Source organism: Sus scrofa, chromosome 12, assembly GCF_054392235.1.
Source record: "Sus scrofa isolate SSC_HxYL_T2T_F1_AM1 chromosome 12, Sscrofa_HxYL_maternal_Yorkshire_Landrace_v2.0, whole genome shotgun sequence".
Lineage (NCBI taxonomy): Eukaryota > Metazoa > Chordata > Mammalia > Artiodactyla > Suidae > Sus > Sus scrofa.
The window spans coordinates 24,820,907-24,840,647 of NC_139394.1; the positions used below are offsets into that span (position 1 = coordinate 24,820,907).

A 19,741-nucleotide genomic window follows, 5' to 3' on the forward strand; every position below is an offset into this window, starting at 1 on the left:
CAGTATGTAGGTGCTACCAGAAGCAGTGTCTTTTGTTGCCAGAAGCAGTTTTTGCTGCATGCATCAACTTTCACTATATTCTTAGCAACTCTTTCTTTTATGCCAGTTTCAGACATCAGTTAACAGAACCCCTTAAAGAACAGATGTACTGAAGAAATGCATCAATTCATTATTTGTTACAGTTTGGGGGTGTCTGTCCTATGGGTTTTCTAGCCAAGGGCTTATATGTTTCCCAAGAGAAATTTACTTTCATGAGAGAAGAAAATTGAGGCAAATCACTGCTGTTAGACCCTGAAGTCAGAGACACTGGTTTGTTGTCCTTCTGTACATGTGAAAAAAAAAAAGCCCACAGTTACAGAAACAGTCATGTTTCAATCCATCTCTCATTCTTTCCCAGTGTGAAAAATTACAATTGAAACCAAATTTTTCTCTGTCAATAGAATGTGTATGATTACAGCTGTTCATATTTTCACTCTAATGAAGGGCTGCACATTTAATTGTAAGATTTATTAGGTACTGTACATTGCTGTGTATATGCAAAACAGTTAATCGACATCTAAAATGCTGGTTGTTTATTCTGACATTAATGATCATATTTCTTAATTTGAAACAAAAAGCATTTGGGGAAAATGTATTTTTCCTCCAAATAAGAAATTAATACATTCAATGTAAGAAATAAAAAGGGCTGGAGAAAAAATATTGATTTATATATGTGAGGCTGGGGAAAAAAATAAAGATGCTTAAAAAAAGGTCCATAATCCCCCATTCTGCTGGAAACAAGAGAGTTGATTGCCAGCTTTGTTTGATTTCACAGAGATCTCATACGAGGCTGGGTTCATAAACAGGTGAAATGATGGAGTTTATTGCAACGCACATCAACACTGAAACTAAATAACTGTGTTGCCATCTCAGTCCCGCTGAAAGACGGATGGTAAACTTGACCTGCCGCTGGTACTATCCGATTGCCATTTTTTATTCCCCCTTCGCCGCCCCCCCAGGCTGAGCCACGTTGAGTAAATGCATGTGCACGGTCAGGTCAGGCCCCGGGATCGGGTGAAACTCGGTTCACATTTGCATACAGGCGGAGCCTCACAATGAAAGCCCATCTGTTCCCGTCTCGGAGTACAAATCGAATGTCACCCAACTCACTGCAAACGACAGCAGCATGGCCATTAGATGGAGGAACACTCAGCTCAGGTTACGGATATGGAACTGCTGATTTGGGTTTAAATACCTGATAACTGAAGACTTTTCATTATATGCGAACAAAGAATGAACTTTGAACTGCTCAGGAGATACCCTCTCCCTACATCGGGCACCCTTCCCTAGTTCTATCCATTACTAATACTTAACTGCTATATTTTACACTCTATTTTGGTATAAAAATTAGCCAGGCCGAATGTCACAATGTCCTAAATAATTGCCTTTTTTGGAAGGGGGAAGGGTAAGAAGTGGAGCAGCAGAGGATGTTGTAAACAGCAAATGAACTCTGAACTCTATATGCCCTCAAAGGTCATTAGTATCATGGCAGTGTTGTTCCTTGAACTTCTAAATTTTACCAGGGTGGAAATTTTGGTTGCTAGAGTTTAACCAAAGTGTAAATTGCCTTGCTTGGCCCTTTATCCCTCCTTCCCAAAACCATTCAGTCAAGTGAGTTACTATCTCCTAGAATGTTCTTCACTCACGGACCTGTTTATTCCAAAACAGTTTATCCCCAAATAGTTTATCAATCACGATCTGTCAGAGATTATTTTTCTGTTAAAACTTGGCAAGTATCTTAGAGTTTACAGACTGAAATCACATACATTTGGACATGAAAAAGATAGACTTATTCAAGAAGATATCCCATGATAATAAGCCCATCCAAGCATTGGACATGATAAACATAATGAAATTCATTAGCAAATATATGGGTAGGCTTTGATCAAACACTTCCCTGTCCTGTTTTGTAGCAAGAGTCTACATCTATGAAAATCTAAGGAGGACACAAGCATCTGGGGTTTGGTTACTTGTGCTTATATCTGAAATAATTCTGTATTCTGTCACATGAATCATATTTAACATGAGAATACTGTTTCAGTCATTAGCTCAGTCTGTTGGAGCCCTGGTGCACCTGTGGTTGCAGGTCCATCCATGCACTTAGTACTGCTATAGAATAGAGAAAACAGATTGGCTAGTTTTTTCTTCTTACCATTTATGCTTCTTGGTTTCCAGTCAGTAATAGTGTCACTTGATGAACTGTAAGTGTAATACCTGACTGGATGAAAAACATTTTGAAAATATCTGCAAGAACTTTCTTGATTTGCTTTAAGCAATTATATACTTATTTCACTGCATATATTTCTCTTTCTTAAAGCACTTACTAAAACAGTCTTAACTAATTTAGTGTATTGGGGTTGCACATGGAATCCAGAATGTTTAAAGGCCACTGGATCTTAAAGGCTGTGTCTCTTCAGCCAGGGTTTCTTTACCACCATGTGAAACTATGTTCTTATTGTTTGTCCTTTTAAAATTAAACCATGGTAAAGAAAAGATTTGAGAGCTTTTTCTTTTTTCATCTCATGCAAGAGCTTACGGTCAACCTTAATGGAAGTTCTACATGCATTAACAGGGAGAATAGACCCTTTGTTTCAGAAGAATAACCAAGACAAGGGTGAATTTTGGTTCCACTTTGTCAAGTTTAAGGGGAAACTGAATTCAGGAAGAGAGAGAGAAAGAGTGAGAGAAGGAGAGAGAGAAAGGGGGCCCCAAATAACTTTCTTAGCTGTCTTCCCATTGCCTCTAATCCTAAACTTAAAATGTTTTGTTGTTAAATATTAAAATATTTTATTGTAAACAAGTCAGGAATTTGCATGCGGGGCCACGTGGCCACGTGATCTCTTGGAGATGGCCTGCTTGTTTGCACTCCATGCAGCTGGACGGCTTGTGTATGATCAGCAACAAAGCAGAAAGGTATCACAACAAGCAAGGAAATATAATACTAGAGGTATTCTTTCTGTCCATGTCAGGAGAAAATGCCCTATTAAGGGGGTATAACTTATTTAATTCTACAACCCTGAAGGGATATGAATGAGAAAGATTTTGCTTATTTCAAAATGATAAAATAACTTGTTTAGAGAAATACTGGTTTCTTATTACGCACTATTGGTAGGGATGTGTGAATAGGAACCGAACCTTGAACTTAATTTCCCCTTTGAACTCATGACCTTTGACAAGATTCCCCATGCGTTCCCCTTCAGACAAATTTCATCACAATTACAGTCCCTTCCACTTGAGTTAAAGATATATAATCATTGATTTGACCTAATTACCTGATACATCCCTTTCTTTGCAAGGTGAAAGCTAAATGTGTGAACAGAAGCTGACCCGTGAAGTTCTGATAACTAATTTTTATCCTAATTATCATAAAACACTTTCAGTCTTACTCTATTTTTCTCAAGTTTTCTTTTGGCCCCTTCCCTGAACCCACTATTCCTTCAAATTCAACAATGCCCTGTAGGTTTCAAGCTGCTTGGCAACAGACCTTCAAATGCATTATGCACTACATGTTCAAAGTGTCATTTTTAAACAAAAAAACTAAAGACTGACTCTGCATTAGAAAGTCCTCACTAATCCCTGTCTTTCATGAAAAAGTCTTCTGAGGAGATAAAAGAGTGGAAACTAGAAAGTTCCCACAAGATTCTGAAATTATCTGACTTATTAGCATCAATCTATTATGAATCTGACTCTCTTCTAATAATTTACAAACTTCAGGTTATAAAGCGGGCACAGGCAATATCAATAGAGTTAGTATGATCAATTTAAACTATGGGGCATTGTCTTCTTTAAAGAGAATGTGTGTGTATTTGGGGCGGGGGGCGGCAGGAGATGTCCACTAAGTTTAGTGCAATAAATCTCAAAGATCTTATAAGAAAGTTTAAATCATGGAATACACTAAAAAAATTAAATATGTGATTTAAAAGCAAAACTAAGAGTTAACAGAAACTATATAAATTGAATATATATGGATTTGTATCTACAACTTATTTAAATAATAAAAATAAACTGAAACTTCAGTTTTCATTATCTTGTCTTAGACAATTAAAAAATTAAGATGAACTGCAAAAAGTTAAACAGCAAAGAATAAACAAAGAAGAGATTATTTTTACTTCTTTATGTCATAGTTTATATTCAGGGACATCATGTTCTCTCAGAAAGGAAATGACAGTCAATTTTCCTTTATGTCACAATCACTCCAAAAGTTAACAGGCATTACGAGTGGAAGGGGACAAAAGGTCTGGAAAAAACACACCTATGAAGTCGAATAACCTGTTCTTTTTGCTGGAGCTACTATGTCCTCTCTTACAAAAAATTAAACAACACTGAAAGAAAAAGAATCCTTCACCTGATCACCATGGTAGATCAGCATCTAAGTTTCACTCTCAGCAATTCGTTTTTTTTTTTTTTTTTTTTTTTTTTACATTTTGAAACTAAAGACCTCAGCAAACAGGAAAAGGAAAAAAAAAAAAAAGGATGCGGACAAACTTTCTAAGGAGGAAATTATCACAGTGTGCACAGAGGCAAATCTTTAAAAGATTAACTTTTTATGATGTCAAGTATAACTAGGATTGCACAGACATTACAAAATACGCTGGAAGGTTCCCACGAGAGGGGGCAGGTCAAATCTACTTCTCCTTGGGAGTACAAAAATTATGCAGAACTTGAGGCATACTTGAAAAAATGCCTGATTTCTATTCCTACTGCTGCCCAAGGGCTTGAGGTATAACCAAAAAAGTACAGAAGAGTGTCACAGAACTTCCTTGATAAAAGCAGCATATAGCTGGATGGCTGGGATCCAAGTTAAAAGTCACCTCATTTATTTATAAAAATGTTGCTTCTAATTTTTGTTTCACTATCACAAGGACCTTTATCAATATATGCTAATATTGATATATTAGGCAACACTCCAGGAAATAGAAAATTGGGTACTCGTGCTGTGACAGAAATAATGGATTTGAAATTATTCTGAAGCTCTGGATAGATAGTTCATGGTCAAAAATGTGTCATGGGCAGCAAAATATAACTAAAAGGAACTGTGCTCACTTGCAGGTCAGAATACTAGACTTGAGGGGTAAATTAAAAATGTGGCCTCATATACTAATTTTAGAATTGACACAAGCAGGGATAGAAATGCTGGAGTAAAATGTTCAGAAAAAAAAAGGAAAATGTTATATCCCTAGGGTGGGAGGGTACTGTGAAATGATCCTCTACAGTTGAGATGCTTAATGTGGTATCTGTGAATGCTCTGAAATTATATGCAAATGTGTGTGTGTGTGCTTGCCTGTGCATGCTCATTTTTATGGCAAGAAGACCCACTGCTATATAGTGATAAGAAAAGGAATAAAAGTGCACAAAAAATGATGATTATATTTCTAAAGAAAAGACATCGGAAGCCAACAACAGTCACCATCATTGCTCATTTAAAACAGTGGTTCTTAAACTTTTTGAAACTGACTGCTCATTACAAGCATGTAAATTTTTTATTAGACACAAAAATATTGACATTTATGTATAAATTATATACGTATACTACCACTAATCCATTAACATTAGAAAAGCTTAACTTCACACATAGACATGGAGCTTAACTTCTAATCTTTTTTTCCCATCCTAGTACAGCTCACTCTGGTCTCTCCCTTCTTCCACTCCTAGGTCCCTTATCGTCAATTCTACAAAGAGTAATTAGAGAAATCTTTTAGTTTTATAATTTAGACCATGCAAATCTCCAGTTGGAACTCACTAGTTGTTTTCCATGATGTGCAAAATAAAATCCAAATACCTTACTATGACTTAAAAAGCCCTCCAGGATTTAGTTCCTTCTGCCTCTTCGACCTCACTTCTCACTCATTTGGCCCTAGCCATGCAGGTTTCTTAATTATTTGAACTCTTCAAGATGGTTTCTATCTCAAAGCCTTTGCACCTGCTGCTCCTTCTGCCTGGAATGCTCCTCCTTCAGATCCCTGCCCAGTTTGATCTCACTTCATTCAGGTCTCTGCTCAGTGGTCCCCTCTGAGCACTACCTCAAAGAATACCACTGCCACCCTTTTCTAGTCACTTTCGTTCTCTGTGTCCTCTGGTCTTTTTGGTTTGGTTTTGTTTCAGAGCATTCATCATGGCCTGACATCATGCTATATATCTCCCCTAGTAAAATGGAAGCTCCATGTGGGAAGAGATTTTGCCAGTTTCATCTCTGTCCCCAGCAACCTGGTCTAAGGTCTAGCACACCACAGGTCCCCAATGATAAATGAATGAAGAACAGTCAAAGCAACTGACAGATATTCCATCTGCTATTCATTTGAAAATAAACCTCAAGGAGTTCCCGTCGTGGCACAGTGGTTAACGAATCTGACTAGGAACCATGAGGTTTCGGGTTCGATCCCTGGCCTTGCTCTATGGGTTAAGGGTCCAGCATTGCCGTGAGCTGTGGTGTGGGTTGCAGATGTGGCTTGAATCCCATGTTGCTGTGGCTGCGGCGTAGGCTGGCAGCTGTGGCTCTGGTAGGGTCTCTAGCCTGGGAACCTCTGCATGCTGCAAGTGTGGCCCCAAAAAGCAAAAAAAAAAAAAAAAAAAAGAAAAGAAAAGAAAAAAAAGCAAAAAAAAAAAGAAATAAACGAAACCTCAAAAAAATGTTCACATAACAGAGGCCACCCTTTGTATTTGACATTTAAGATGAGGTTGTATATAAACATAATATACATACAGACATACATAATCTATATACAGACGTGTATGTACATAAAGGAATGGCATAGTTATAAATGCAGATTAATACGCATGTTATATCATGGCAACTCATTCCATATATGATAATACCCCTGGCAAGTAATCTGAAATGGTGAACAATGGTGTTCAGAAAAGCTTTGATCAAAGAAAGGGATAATATTCTTTCGGTCTACTCAGTAGTTGTATCACAGAAAATTCAGCATGAGTTAAGCCACGTCAAAAAATACTTTGTGTTTATATATGATTAGATTCCAAACTCAAATAATTAAAAAAAGATTTTCATCTTTAAAAGAAACAGGCCATCACACTGAGATGAGCTATCAGCTAAACTATCAGCTAGAAACCAGCTCTCCCTTTTCTTAACTTTCCTAAAACTAGTACCCCATCTCCTTATGGTACCTATGACTGTCTCTTTTGTACCATGCTTATTTGCAAACAGATCCTATCTCCATTAGCAGCTTTATAGTGGGAAAAATCTCAATCTGACCCTTTATTTTACTTCTCACCACATCCAATATGTAGCAGGTGCCCAGCCCCGAGACTGTGGGTAGGACTGACAGTCACATCCTGGCCATGACAAATTGAGGTCCAACTGCTCATGCAGGAGAGAAAGATGCCAGCCCCTTGGAGCCACCTTGAAAGATGATCCTTGACTCTACACTCAGATGGATGTTCATGGGCATTCATCTGTTGACAAGGCTGAATAAAGAAAAAAGACTCATACTGGAAATGAATCTATGAAAAATCACCAATTCCTTGTATGATAATGGAGGGAAAAACTATCAATGTTGTTAAAAGAATGATGAACACAAACAGAGACTAAACTTATCAGATGACCTTCAGCTTTTTTAGAGGTCAGTTCCCAAACAGAAGTAGAAGTATCACAAACATGGCATTTAAATAATAATACTTAATACAAACAATGTATTGAATAAACTTAAGCAATTAAGTTGTGCAATAGGAATAATTTTAAGGACGATGAAGTGAAAGTGCTCAAAGTTTGAGACGAAGAAACATAAAATCTATACTTAGAAAAATAGACTGGTCATCCAAAATGCACATTGAAAATCTCCTTTTGAACGAAACTCAAATATATCCAGATTTAAGTGATTTTCATGTACCAAAAATCAGATAAAACTTGAGAATAAATGATAATAAGCAAGTCACTTAACATTTCTGCACCTTAGTCTCATTATCTGCAAACTAAAGGAACTGAAATAAAGGACTTCTTCAGGTCTCTTCTTATTTGAATTATAACAATTCAAGTAAGAATCTAGTTGGGTTTTTCAGGGCACTTATGTTAAACTCTCATGAGACTTTATCTTAGAAGGTATCTTAGAGGTCCACAAAAACAGAGACAATCAAAGGGTGGAGTAGAGGGAGAAACCAAAGTACTCTGAATAAAGTAAAAGGGAATTCAGTCAAGAAAAGGACAATCAACAGGTCTGGGAGAAAAATAATCCAAAATACCAGTATCAGGAAAAAAGACAGGTTTAGAAAGCACAATACTCTTAAGGATCTCATGGCAAATGAGCTTGCAATATGAGCCAGGAGCAAAACCAGTGATTTTTAGATTTTGTATACAGCTCCATAGCTCATAATGGCCTCAGAAGGCGTCTATGTTTCTATATTCTTATGTAGGAATTGCCACATTGAAACAGACCAGTGGTCCATTCCTTTTGCCATGCTGCTCTGACAGCGAACAGATGTTTCAGAGAAAAGCTCTACACTCACCAACCCAAATCCAATAATACACCTAATGGTGCAATTCTATATCAAGAACATCATTTCTTTTTGACCTCAGATGGCAATTATCTTCTACCTAAAGCAGGAGGCTGGCTCACTTTGATTTCATGCTGGGTGGCCCACTTAAGAAGTTTCACTTAAAATTACATTGAGGCTGCTATCTTTATTCACTTGGCTTTGCTGACACACTAAACCACTTCCACAATTTGCTATCTTCGCTATCACTATTAGGCTCTCAGGGGTCTGGAATCATGGAGGTATATTACAAATAGTTGTATCGTACTAGCAGCCAATGATTTAAAAACCTTTGCCTTCTTAAAAATTAGGATTTTTCTGTTATTAGCTTCAATGTTCTCAAAGACTTGGGTATTTCCAATTTAATATAAATGATCATATTAAAGTGAAGGCAAAAAGGAAACGTGGACCTTTAATGTTTGAAGGAAACCATAAATACAAAGAGTGGTAAAAATCACCTTTTGACAGAAATTCTCTAGAACGAATGAGGTCTTGGGCTTTGTTTTGATGATTCTCTGACAAAGTGAAAAAAAGATAAAAGAAGTAGATTGGAACGGCAAAAAAGCAGGCAGGCAAGCAGGAGAATGAAACTAGAGCTGTGTCTCTAAGTTTCCAGCCCTTTGCAGGTTTAAATGTCCACTGCAGAATCACTTCAACCATAAAACCCAACCATCCTCTCACCTTCACAAAAGTCTCCCTTGGGAATAATCTTCACCTACCACACCCTTTTCTATAGTCCTAAGGCAGACAATTTAAGAATTAGAGCTAGAATAATATTTCACCTAATATGAAAAAAAAAAAAAGGTTTTTCCCAACTGTGGAAATAATGACAAACTTGGAAAAGCCAATCATTTTCTCCATCAGTGTATTTGGGAAATAAGAAACCATAGCAGATGATGCTACACAACTTGATCCGAACAGTTATGTTAAAATTCTGAACATTGTTTTATTTTTATTTTTTTCTTTTTAAGGTCACACCTGCGGCATATGGAAGTTCCCAGGCTAGTGGTTGAATTAGAGCTGCAGCTGCTGGCCTACACCACAGTCATGGCAATGCCAGATCCTTAATCCATTGAGCAAGGCCAGGGATCGAACCCACATCCTCGAAGACACTATGTCAGGTTCTTAACATTCTGAGCCACAACAGGAACTCCTGAACATTGCTTTTGCGATGACTCTTCTCTTCTAATAAAAATCTGAAGGCTTGATAAGAAAGCTTATGACCAAGGGTCTAAAATATCCCTTATATGAAAACCATCTAACAAACGGACAAATAACCCAAAGTCTTCTGGTAATCAACAAGTTAAAAAAACTGAGAACACATAATTATCAGTATATTTCATTAGAGATCCATAAGTATACAAGATAACAGGATCAAAAATCAAGCCAAAAGGAAAGTAGGATGAATTTCCTATTAGTGATGCTGATTATGTCAGGCAACAGTCTCTCATGAACCACAAATAACCAAGTAATAATTCAAGGACATGTCATCAGGGAAGACTTGGCCAAAGTATGAATTTAAATGAGATCTTTGTGGAGTTCCCGTCGTGGCGCAGTGGTTAACGAATCCAACTAGGAACCATGAAGTTGCGGGTTCGGTCCCTGCCCTTGCTCAGTGGGTTAAGGATCCAGTGTTGCCGTGAGCTGTGGTGTAGGTTGCAGACGCGGCTCGGATCCCGCGTTGCTGTGGCTCTGGTGTAGGCCGGTGGCTACAGCTCCCATTGGACCCCTAGCCTGGGAACCTCCATATGCTATGGGAGTGGCCCAAGAAATAGCAAAAAAAAGACAAAAAAAAATTTAAAAAAATAAATAAATGAGATCTTTGTATATCTTAAAGACCCTCTAAATTAATTCTGGGAGCTAAATAAATCAATATTACCTTACAATTAAACTGACGTCAAAAGCAAAATTTCCCTCTTCTATTCCAGAAATAAGGTTTCTTTCTTCTTTTGTTTTAATTTTAATTTTTTGTTTTTTAGGACCTTACCTGCAGCATATGGAGGTTCCCAGACTAGGGGCCGAATTGGAGCTGTAGCTGCTGGCCTACACCACAGCCACAGCAACACGGGATCGGAGCCGTGTCTGCGACCTATACCACAGCTCACAGCAACGCTGGATCCTTAACCCACTGAGCAAGGCCAGGGATTGAACCTGTATCCTCATGGCTACCAGTCAGATTCGTTTCCACCGAGTCACGACAGAAACTACCTTTTTTTCTTTTTTTTAGAAGTAAGGTTTCTATTGAGACGCATACAAACTTTTAGTGTGCAGCAAACTTATAAATGTTAAATAAATATAAATTATTGGGGTCCAACTTGGTAACTTCTAAAAGTAGTAATAGTTACTGTAGTATGGAAAAGAAAGTAAGCTTCCCTTTAAAGTTTTCTTAAGGCAAAGGAAACACAGAAAGAAAAAATGACAAACTTTTTAATCAAATAAAGCATTTCTTCTTACCAGCAATAACAAGTAGTTAAGAGAGCAATAATAAAGTATAACTGTATTACTACTGTACACTCGTAAGTTGCTGAGAGTAGATCTTAGGCATTCTCACAACAAAAAAAGAAAAAAAGAGAGAGGCTTAAGTGTGTGAGGTGACGGATGTGTTAATTATCTTGGTAACCATTCCACGATGTATATGTATAGGAAGTCATCACACTGTACATGTTAAGTACATACAATTATATTTGTCAATTATTCCCCAATAAAGTTGGAGTGGCAGCAGAGAGAAATAATAAATACAATTCCCAGATATTTAAAAAGTCATTCAATTGTTATCATGCTGGCCAGGGAGGAATAGCAGACAGTGATTACTGAACTCATTACACATCTAACGTTTTCTATTTCTAGTAGAAATCTGTGTATTTAAGCTTAGGCCACCCATGGCAAGCATCCAGACGATGAGGACCTTGGGATGTGAGGTTTCAGAATTTCTCTAGGTTTTTTTTTTTCCAGACTGCCATACTAATCAGAAATACAGTTAGCAGTCTGCCACAGGATGGAGAGAAAAAAGCAATCAACAATCCAACCAGACGGCAGAAGGAGATATATATATATATATATATATCTCTGTACATGTTTTCCATTTACCCCAAAACAGAAAATGGTTCCTCAAGAAATAATTAGGGGAGTTCCCACTGTGGCTCAGAGGGTTAAGAACCCAACAGAAAGCCCATGAGGATTTGGGTTCTATCCCCGGCCTCACTCAGTGGGCTAAGGATCCAGCGTTGCTGCAAGCTGTGGTATAAATCCAAGCCAGATGTGGCTTGGATTCAGCATTGTGGTGGCTGTGGCATGGGCCTGCAGCTGCAGTTCCAGTTTGACCCCAAGTCTGGGTAATTTGCATATGCCACAGGTGTGGCCATAACAAGAAAGGAAAAAGAAAAAAAAAAAAAAAAAGGAAGGAAATCATTCAGGCAAATCCCTTATCTTCCTAGAAAAAAGTACGTAACTCACTCAAGATAGACGGTTAGCCATCCTATTTTAAAAGATTTTCAAGGAACAATATTCCAGAATGATCTCTGGGATCCAGTTCATCCCTCTCTTTCATCATTTTTAAAGGTAAACTGCTCTCTCTAATCTATCCTTCTCCTTTCCTCCATGCCAGGGACATGGGAAGGTCCTCACCACAGTTCACTGACACCATGGCAAGAGCCTCTAACCCTGTGGCTAGTGTTCCTTTCCTCCCAAAACACAGATCTGACCATGTAAATTCATGATTAAAAACTATTTTCCATAGCTGCCTACTACCTACAAAATAAAATTTAAACATAGTCTTCACAAGCCATACCCAAACTACTTTTATATCCTTGTCTCCTCTTGTTCCTACCTCTGCAGCATCTGCTCCAGCCCAACTACCTAACTCTACCCAGGAAAGCCTCCTTTCATATCTTTGCTCATGTTTCCTTATCTACCTGGAGTTACCATTCCTTCATTTTTAACTGTTGGCTGTACTTCAAGGCTTCTTGAAGTTTCTGCAGAATTTCCACTCAAGATGGATCTTAAACTCCTGTACTCTCTTACTGCATGACAGAATTACCACAGTGTACCTTCAGTAAATTTTCACGTAAATTTAATTGTAAGCTGCTTGAAGGCAGGGATAGTCTTGTTCTCCCTCCTTTATTTCTTGGCATACAGTTTGCACAGGAAGGCACTAAAATGTTTGCCGAATTATGCATACTTGTGCAGGCATATTTATTCAGACCCCTTTCATTTGAAATGTGGTTCATTTGGGGGTATGGAGTGGGGAGATTAGTACAATATATATAATAAAGCAAAGTTCACTCCAGATGTAATAGAAAGAGGGGTCTAGACATTCATGTTCTTCTAGTCTTGCTATTTACTGGCTTTTTTCCCCACAATGTTTCTGTGCGAATGGCTGCTATACCTCTAGGCAACAAGTCTGTATTCCAGGCAGAAAAATGGTAAAGGGACAAAAGGAAAGGCAAAGACTAGAGGGGCAAAGGGCTTCTTCAGCTTTTTTGGGAAAGAAATACTTCCTATAATGACTTCACGTTATACTTTCAAGGCCAGAACCATGTCTTGTGGCTTCCTAACTGCAAGTCTGTCTATGAAGTGTTTTCAGCTGGGCACATGGCCACTGTGGACAAAATCAGGGTTCTACAAGTAGGAAATAAAGAAAAATGGATGCTGATACACAGTAAGTAGAGCCTGTCACAACTCAGAAGAAAGAAGATAGTGAAATCGCAGGCCACAGTAAAAACAAAGCTAGAGAAAAAGAAGTTCATGTAGACCAACTGCAGAAAAGCCTCAAAAGACTCCGTCCATCACTGAGCAGAGAAGTGGCAGACAAGCTCCAGTGCAGCTAAGTGTCACCTAATTTTTTTTTTTTTTTTTAGCACCGGGAAGGTATATAAGAAATTTTACTCACAGAATCCAAATTTTACTGACTGGACTGTGAATATGCCTAAACAATTAAAAGCAAAGAAAAGTTTCTCATTAAGATCATTAGAAAGTGAGCCTTAAAGACATTAGTCTAATGGGCTGCTCTGAGCAAACAGGACACAAAAGTGGAAGCACTGTGACCTTTATTTTTTTAATTAGTTCATTTTAAAATTTGTTCAATAAGCATTTTATGGTGCACTCCTATGTGAAAAGTACCATGACAGAAGCAAGAGGCTACAGGAGGAAGAACAAGACAAAGTCGGATCAGGCATTATCACCACCTGCAAAAGAGGTTAAAATAAAGAGGGAGATATTGGAGTTCCCGTTGTGGCTCAGTGGTTAACGAACCAGACTAGTAACCACGAGGTTTCAGGTTCGATCCCTGGCCTTGCTCAGTGGGTTAAGGATCCAGCTTTGCCGTGAGCTGTGGTGTAAGTCGCAGATGCGGCTCAGATCTTACGTTGCTGTGGCTGCAGTGTAGGGCAGCAGCCAGCAGCTATAGCTCTCATTTGACCCCTAGCCTGGGAACCTCCATATGCCGCAGGTGCAGCCCTAAAAAGACAAAAAAGACCAAAAAAAAAAAAAAAAAAAAGAGGGTGATATTTATGAAGGCCTGGACCAAAAAGAGGGATGAGAGGGATGATGCAAGTGGGGGCAGATTCCAAATGGGCCAGGGGTGCTGGGCGTCTGCTGCTCTAACAACACTGCCCCAGGGACAGGAGGACTAGTCTTCCCAGGATGGCTGCCCCCGCCCCCCGCTTTTTTTTAAGGGCCATACCCACAGCATATGGAAGTTCCCAGGCTCAGGGTTGAATGGGAGCTACAGCTGCCAGCCTAGGCCATAACCAAAGCAACTCGGGATCTGAGCTTCGGCTGCAACCTACACTGCAGCTCAGCCGGATCCCTGACCCACTGAGCAAGGCCAGGAATCGAACTCACATCCTCATGGATCCTAGTCGGGTTCATTAACCACCAAGCCATGAAGGGAACTCCCTGGCTGGTATATTTTATGGGACGTCTAGCCCTTTATAAACACACGCTGTGCCTGATTTTTGCTCCTTATATATACTCATGTCACTATGGACTCTCAAGTATCCTCAGTTGTTGGTCAACCCTTGTTTAGAGTCACAACTAACAGCACACTCATTAAAAAAAAAACAAATAAATCTACCTTTAATTTTAAAAAGTAATATGCTCAAACCAGCAAACTTAGGAAGTACAGAAATGCACCAAAAAAAAAATTCCATAATATCATAACCAAGAGAAAACCACTATTAACATTTTGCTATATGCCCTTTCCATAATGTTTTGTATCCTGCTTTCCCCCTTTAATATATCATGAACATTTTCCTACGACAATAATGACTCCTCCACTGACAACATGATTTTTAATGGTTGCACTGCAGTCCATCATATGGTGTACTGTAATTTATTAAACCAATTCCATGTAATTAGACATTTAGGTTGTTTCCAATTACTTGATGTTCTAGGAGCTATATTGGCTTATTTCCTTAGAATAAATTCCTCAGAAGTGAAACTTCTGGGCCTACTGCTCTGCACATTTTTCAAGATTTTTGAAAAATAACTATGTTTTTTTTAATTCTTAAAAGAATATACGTTCACTATATAACATTTAGAAATAAAAGCATGTCAAAAATATCTTGGGGAAGAACACTATAGTCTTTTTTTTCTATGCACATATGAAATACATATATTTTCAAAAGTAGGACTTTACTGTATGTGCTTATAGTCTTACATTTTCACTACAAGTATAAACATCTTTCTATTGTCATTAAATATTCTTCTGCGAACGTCACTTTTAATGGTTGCATATATTCCATTGTATGGTAATAGCTTAGATGTTTAACCTGTTTTCATTCTCTCCCAACTTATCTCTGGAAAGATTGTACTAAGCAATATACCCACTTGCAGTGTGTGGCCACTTCCTAGATGTTTGCTCAACAGAGTATTTTCATTTATTGCTGTCCAACTCTTATCAGCCTGGTAAATCCCTATTGATCTTTTAATACATAATTCAAATATCACCTCCTGAGCTCCAACTTCCTCTCCAGGTGTAGTTACTGCTCCCTGCACTGTGGTCTCATAACACCATTTATGTTCTTCATTTTTAGTACTTACTACTAAGTCGTCAAATTACTCATTCAAATATTGTCTTTCCAACTAGACTGTGTGCTTCTTGGAGGGAAAGGTCATGTCTTATTCACTGCCATAGTCCCAGTGCTTGGCTGTGTCTGACAGACACAAGGCATCAACAAATATTTGCTGGAAGAATGTACAGATTACTGTCAGAACTTCTCATGTTTCCTACAGAAAATGCTGCAAGTTTGTTTTCGGATTCTAATTGTTGACACAATGTGCTGTATAAGAATCCACAGGTGTTAAACAAAAATAGGAAGTGTCCAGGATTTTAAAAGTATGATCTAGCGGGAAGTGTTCATTAGTAGAGTAATCCTTATGGAAGGAAAGACAAGGCATATATTTCCAAACTTTGACCTTTTATTTCAGCATCTTTGGCAAAAACGCTCTGCCAGATATCTATGAGCAAAAAAGTCTTAATAATATAAACAGCTTACATTTTAAAAGGGAAATTGTTCATGAATGCACACAAAAACACTTTGCATTAACAAAGATGCACACACACACACACACAATCTTTGTGTGCAAACCACCTAGATCTATGAGTTCCAACCAAATAGAATATGGGGGGCCTTAAATACAACTATGTTATACTAATAACACTTTGCAATCCTTTCAAGGCTGTAAAACATCAATTATCCCTTCTTTATTATAAACAGCCCGAAATATGAACATCTTTGCAATAAATCTTCTCTTCCTAGAACTGTCCTGATAATGGAGGGAAATGCATTTGTTTACATTAGTATAGGTCAGACTAATTAGGATGCCTGTCAAAATCTTCCTGTCCCGTATTCTTCTTGAAATCTTGATAAGTTCATCTGTTTCAAAGTCAGGGCAACAAAGATAAAAACAAAAGAAATTATCATAGCTTGTGGGAAACTCTACAGATCAAATGACTCAGGCTCTTCAGTCTTCTGGAGCTTTAGAATTTATTGGAAATAGAATCTGTAAGGTTGTCTCTCATTGGAATATATATATATATATATTTTTTTTTTTCCTGCAAACTCAGCATCCCTGTGAGTAAAGAATTAATTTTGTTTCGAATGGTATATCTAGACCAAATTTAAATACTTGGACATTACAGCTCACGGTGTAAGTGCATTCCTTTTATGTTTGAAATATTTTTTAAAATGTTTTCATTCTTACATTGATTGTAGATCAGAACTCAGAGAAGGAAATTAATAATATATCAAAGAGTTTCACTGTTTTTTTATATTATTCCTTGTTCTGATGACCATAAACTTAAGCCTTATCAAGATTTACAGACCACTAGGAACTTATTAGAAAGCTCTTCAATCCAAAATACTTTCTTTCCAAAGAACCATTTTAAGGGATGACCACAAAGTGTATGATAAGAAAACTGAATGGGAAAGGGTTTAGAGTCATTCAAAATGGACCATTAGGGTCAATCTACAGAAGAGCAACTACTGCTTATTTTAAAAAAAGGTTAACTATGTGTTTTCCAAAGTGATTGCTAAACATTAAACTAATGGAACACTTTCAATGTAAGCATAGAAAAGTTCAAGAGACCGAGTGATAGACCAGAAAATAAATCATAGTTTTCATACTGGGGTTCTAATGCATCACAATTTAAAAAAAAAAATCTTGCCCATGTAAAAAATTTTGTCTTGTAAATCTCTTTTAATCTACATGTTGCTCCTCATCCCTTACTTTTCCTTAAAATTTACCTAGGATGAAACTGAAAAACCCAGGATGCCTAATTCTTAAAACTTCCTACTGTCAGCACTTTGCTAGTTGCATACTTGCAGGACAGTTCCACATGTTCTTCTGTCCTTTTTTTCCGGCAAATTGGACCCAAAGGCTTTGATGAGATGTGTTTGACTTAATCTGAAAAATGGAAACCCACACATGAAAGTATCATAGCTCACTGGGATGTCCATACTTATCACTGCAGAAGGAGCTGAAGGCTGAGAACAACCGTGGAGTGAGAGTGGTCAGAGAACTCAGACTCTGCAATTGCCCGGCTTCTGGTCTGGGTTCCAGCTCCACTACATGTGAGATGCGCAGTCCCAGACAAATCTCAAGCTTAGTTTCCTCACTCATCAGACAAAGACATCACTCATGAGATTGCGGGTGTGTGTGTGTGTGTGTGTGTGCGTGTGTGTGAAACAGAACAACACATTCAAACAAGATTTTTAAACTGTAAAGTGCTGTAAAAGTATACAAATTAGTGTCAGTATTACTCTTCACCAGGCTTAAATACTTTCATAATAAATTTTTTTAACGTCTTAGATAATTAATTTCTTGAGAAAGGTTAGTTATGGCATTGTCACAAAACAAGGAGATGATTTATTGACTTAATGAATACTCATGAAGGAATAAATGACAGCCTCCCAACCCCACCCGGAAACTTAAGCCCTATGACTCAGGGGCTCTGAGTTCTGTAGGATGACAGCCTTGTAAGCTTCTAGTATACACAAACATCACAGTACCATTTAAATAACTCACCCTAAAGCCACTCATCAAAACGTCGAGTAATGATTTACAGCAGGTGAATACTAGAAAAAAAATGCTGATTTTTATTTACCTTTCGATCTGTGCAAATCCATTAACTATGGATTCTAATGCTCTTCTTCAAAGCACTTTGCCAGGTCACTTCCCTTCTTCTACTCCACATCCTGTTTTCTCTGGGCTTCTCACATAAATTTACTTGAGGGCCCTTCTGCCTATTCCCCTACCTCACACCTCTGACCTTCTCAGCCACAGCCTATGCCTGAAACTTCCTTTCTTCTTTCCCTTGCCCACCCAACTTCCATGCAATTCATCTTTCAAGAAGTTTCTGATATCCTATTTCCAGGTTGTTTTAACTGTCTAGTTAAGAAGTAGCCATTATTCTACAGTTGCATTCTTCAGTATAGTATTTATGCACTAAACATGACTATTTAAATACATATTTAAATTAACCAAAATTATTTTTATTTTATTAACAAATTTTTTTATGGACACACCTCTAGCATATGAAAGTTTCTGGGCCAGGGATTGAATCCAAGCTGCAGCTGCAACCTATGCCCCAGCTGTGGCAATACCAGATCCTTTAATCCAATGTGCCAGGCAGGGGATCAAACCCACGCTGCTGCAGTCGGATTCTTAACTCACTGTGCCGCAGTGGGAACTTCTAAAATATTTTTAATTCAAAAAAGTCAGGTGTTCCCGGGGTGGCACAGTGGAAACAAACCTGACTGGTATCCATGAAGATGCGGGTTCAATCCCTGGCCTTGCTCAGTGGGTTCAGGATCCCACATTGCTGTGGCTGTGGTGTAGGCTGGCAGCTGTCGCTCTGATTAGACCCCTAACCTGGGAACATCCATATGCTGCATGTGCAGCCCTGAAAAGCAAAAAAAAAAAAAAAAAAAAAAAATTTCAGTCTCATTCCCATTGGCCAAATTTTATGTGCTTAGTAGTTACAAATGGTAGTGGCTCTTCTATTGCATAGTGTAACTCTTATAGAACATTTCCCTACCACTGCAGAAAGTTCTATTGGATAGCACTGTGCTACAGCCCCTTTCCTCTTCCTCTTCTCTACAACCTTGGAAGACAATGAGATATAGTGGAAGAAATATGAGCTTTGAAATTAGACTCCCTTTAGCCCTTGAATACTGGATTTAAAAGGTGACTATATTAATTGTGTAAGTGCCTAGCACAACGTCTGCCAGAGGGTAGGTGCTCAATTAATGGTAGCCATTAAAATACTAAAATACTGCTGCTTTCCCAAGTAACCCCCAAATCTCTAATTTTTTCCTTTTAGCCGTGTATACAGCTATCTGAAGGAGTAACAACAAATGTTACCTCCTTTTCTGTGAGGCAGTGTGACATATTGGAAAGATTATGAAGAAAGATTATTCTGTTATGAATAGAAGCATATTCAAACCTTCCTCTGCCACTTGATTATTGTAGGGCCTTGGGCAAATTAATCTCTCTGGCGCTCAGTTTCTTCATCTGTAATATGGGAATAATCATACTTACACTGCACAGTAGTAATGATGATTAGAGATAATGCATGTAAAACACTATGTATGGCATATGGTAGGCATTCAATAAATTTATTAGAGAAAGCAGGTACTATTGATTCACCTTACAGAATGCCATGTACGCAGCAGAGATGAATACTAAGTGATCGTTGCTATTGGTAATGAAGGTC

The 19,741-nt window shown here is 38.1% G+C and overlaps 1 protein-coding gene and 1 long non-coding RNA gene across 3 annotated transcripts in view; both read right to left on the bottom strand.

Moving 5' to 3' along the window:
- SKAP1 (src kinase associated phosphoprotein 1) overlaps positions 1 to 19,741 on the bottom strand; it is a 327,149-nt gene that overhangs the window by 191,368 nt on the left and 116,040 nt on the right. The gene's annotated exons all lie outside the window — the stretch shown is intronic.
- Positions 13,597 to 19,543, bottom strand: LOC146398146 (uncharacterized). Its single transcript, XR_014821196.1, has 2 exons — positions 14,416 to 19,543; positions 13,597 to 13,807 (listed from the first exon to the last, which is right to left on the bottom strand). It is a non-coding gene; the product is annotated as an uncharacterized LOC146398146 (long non-coding RNA).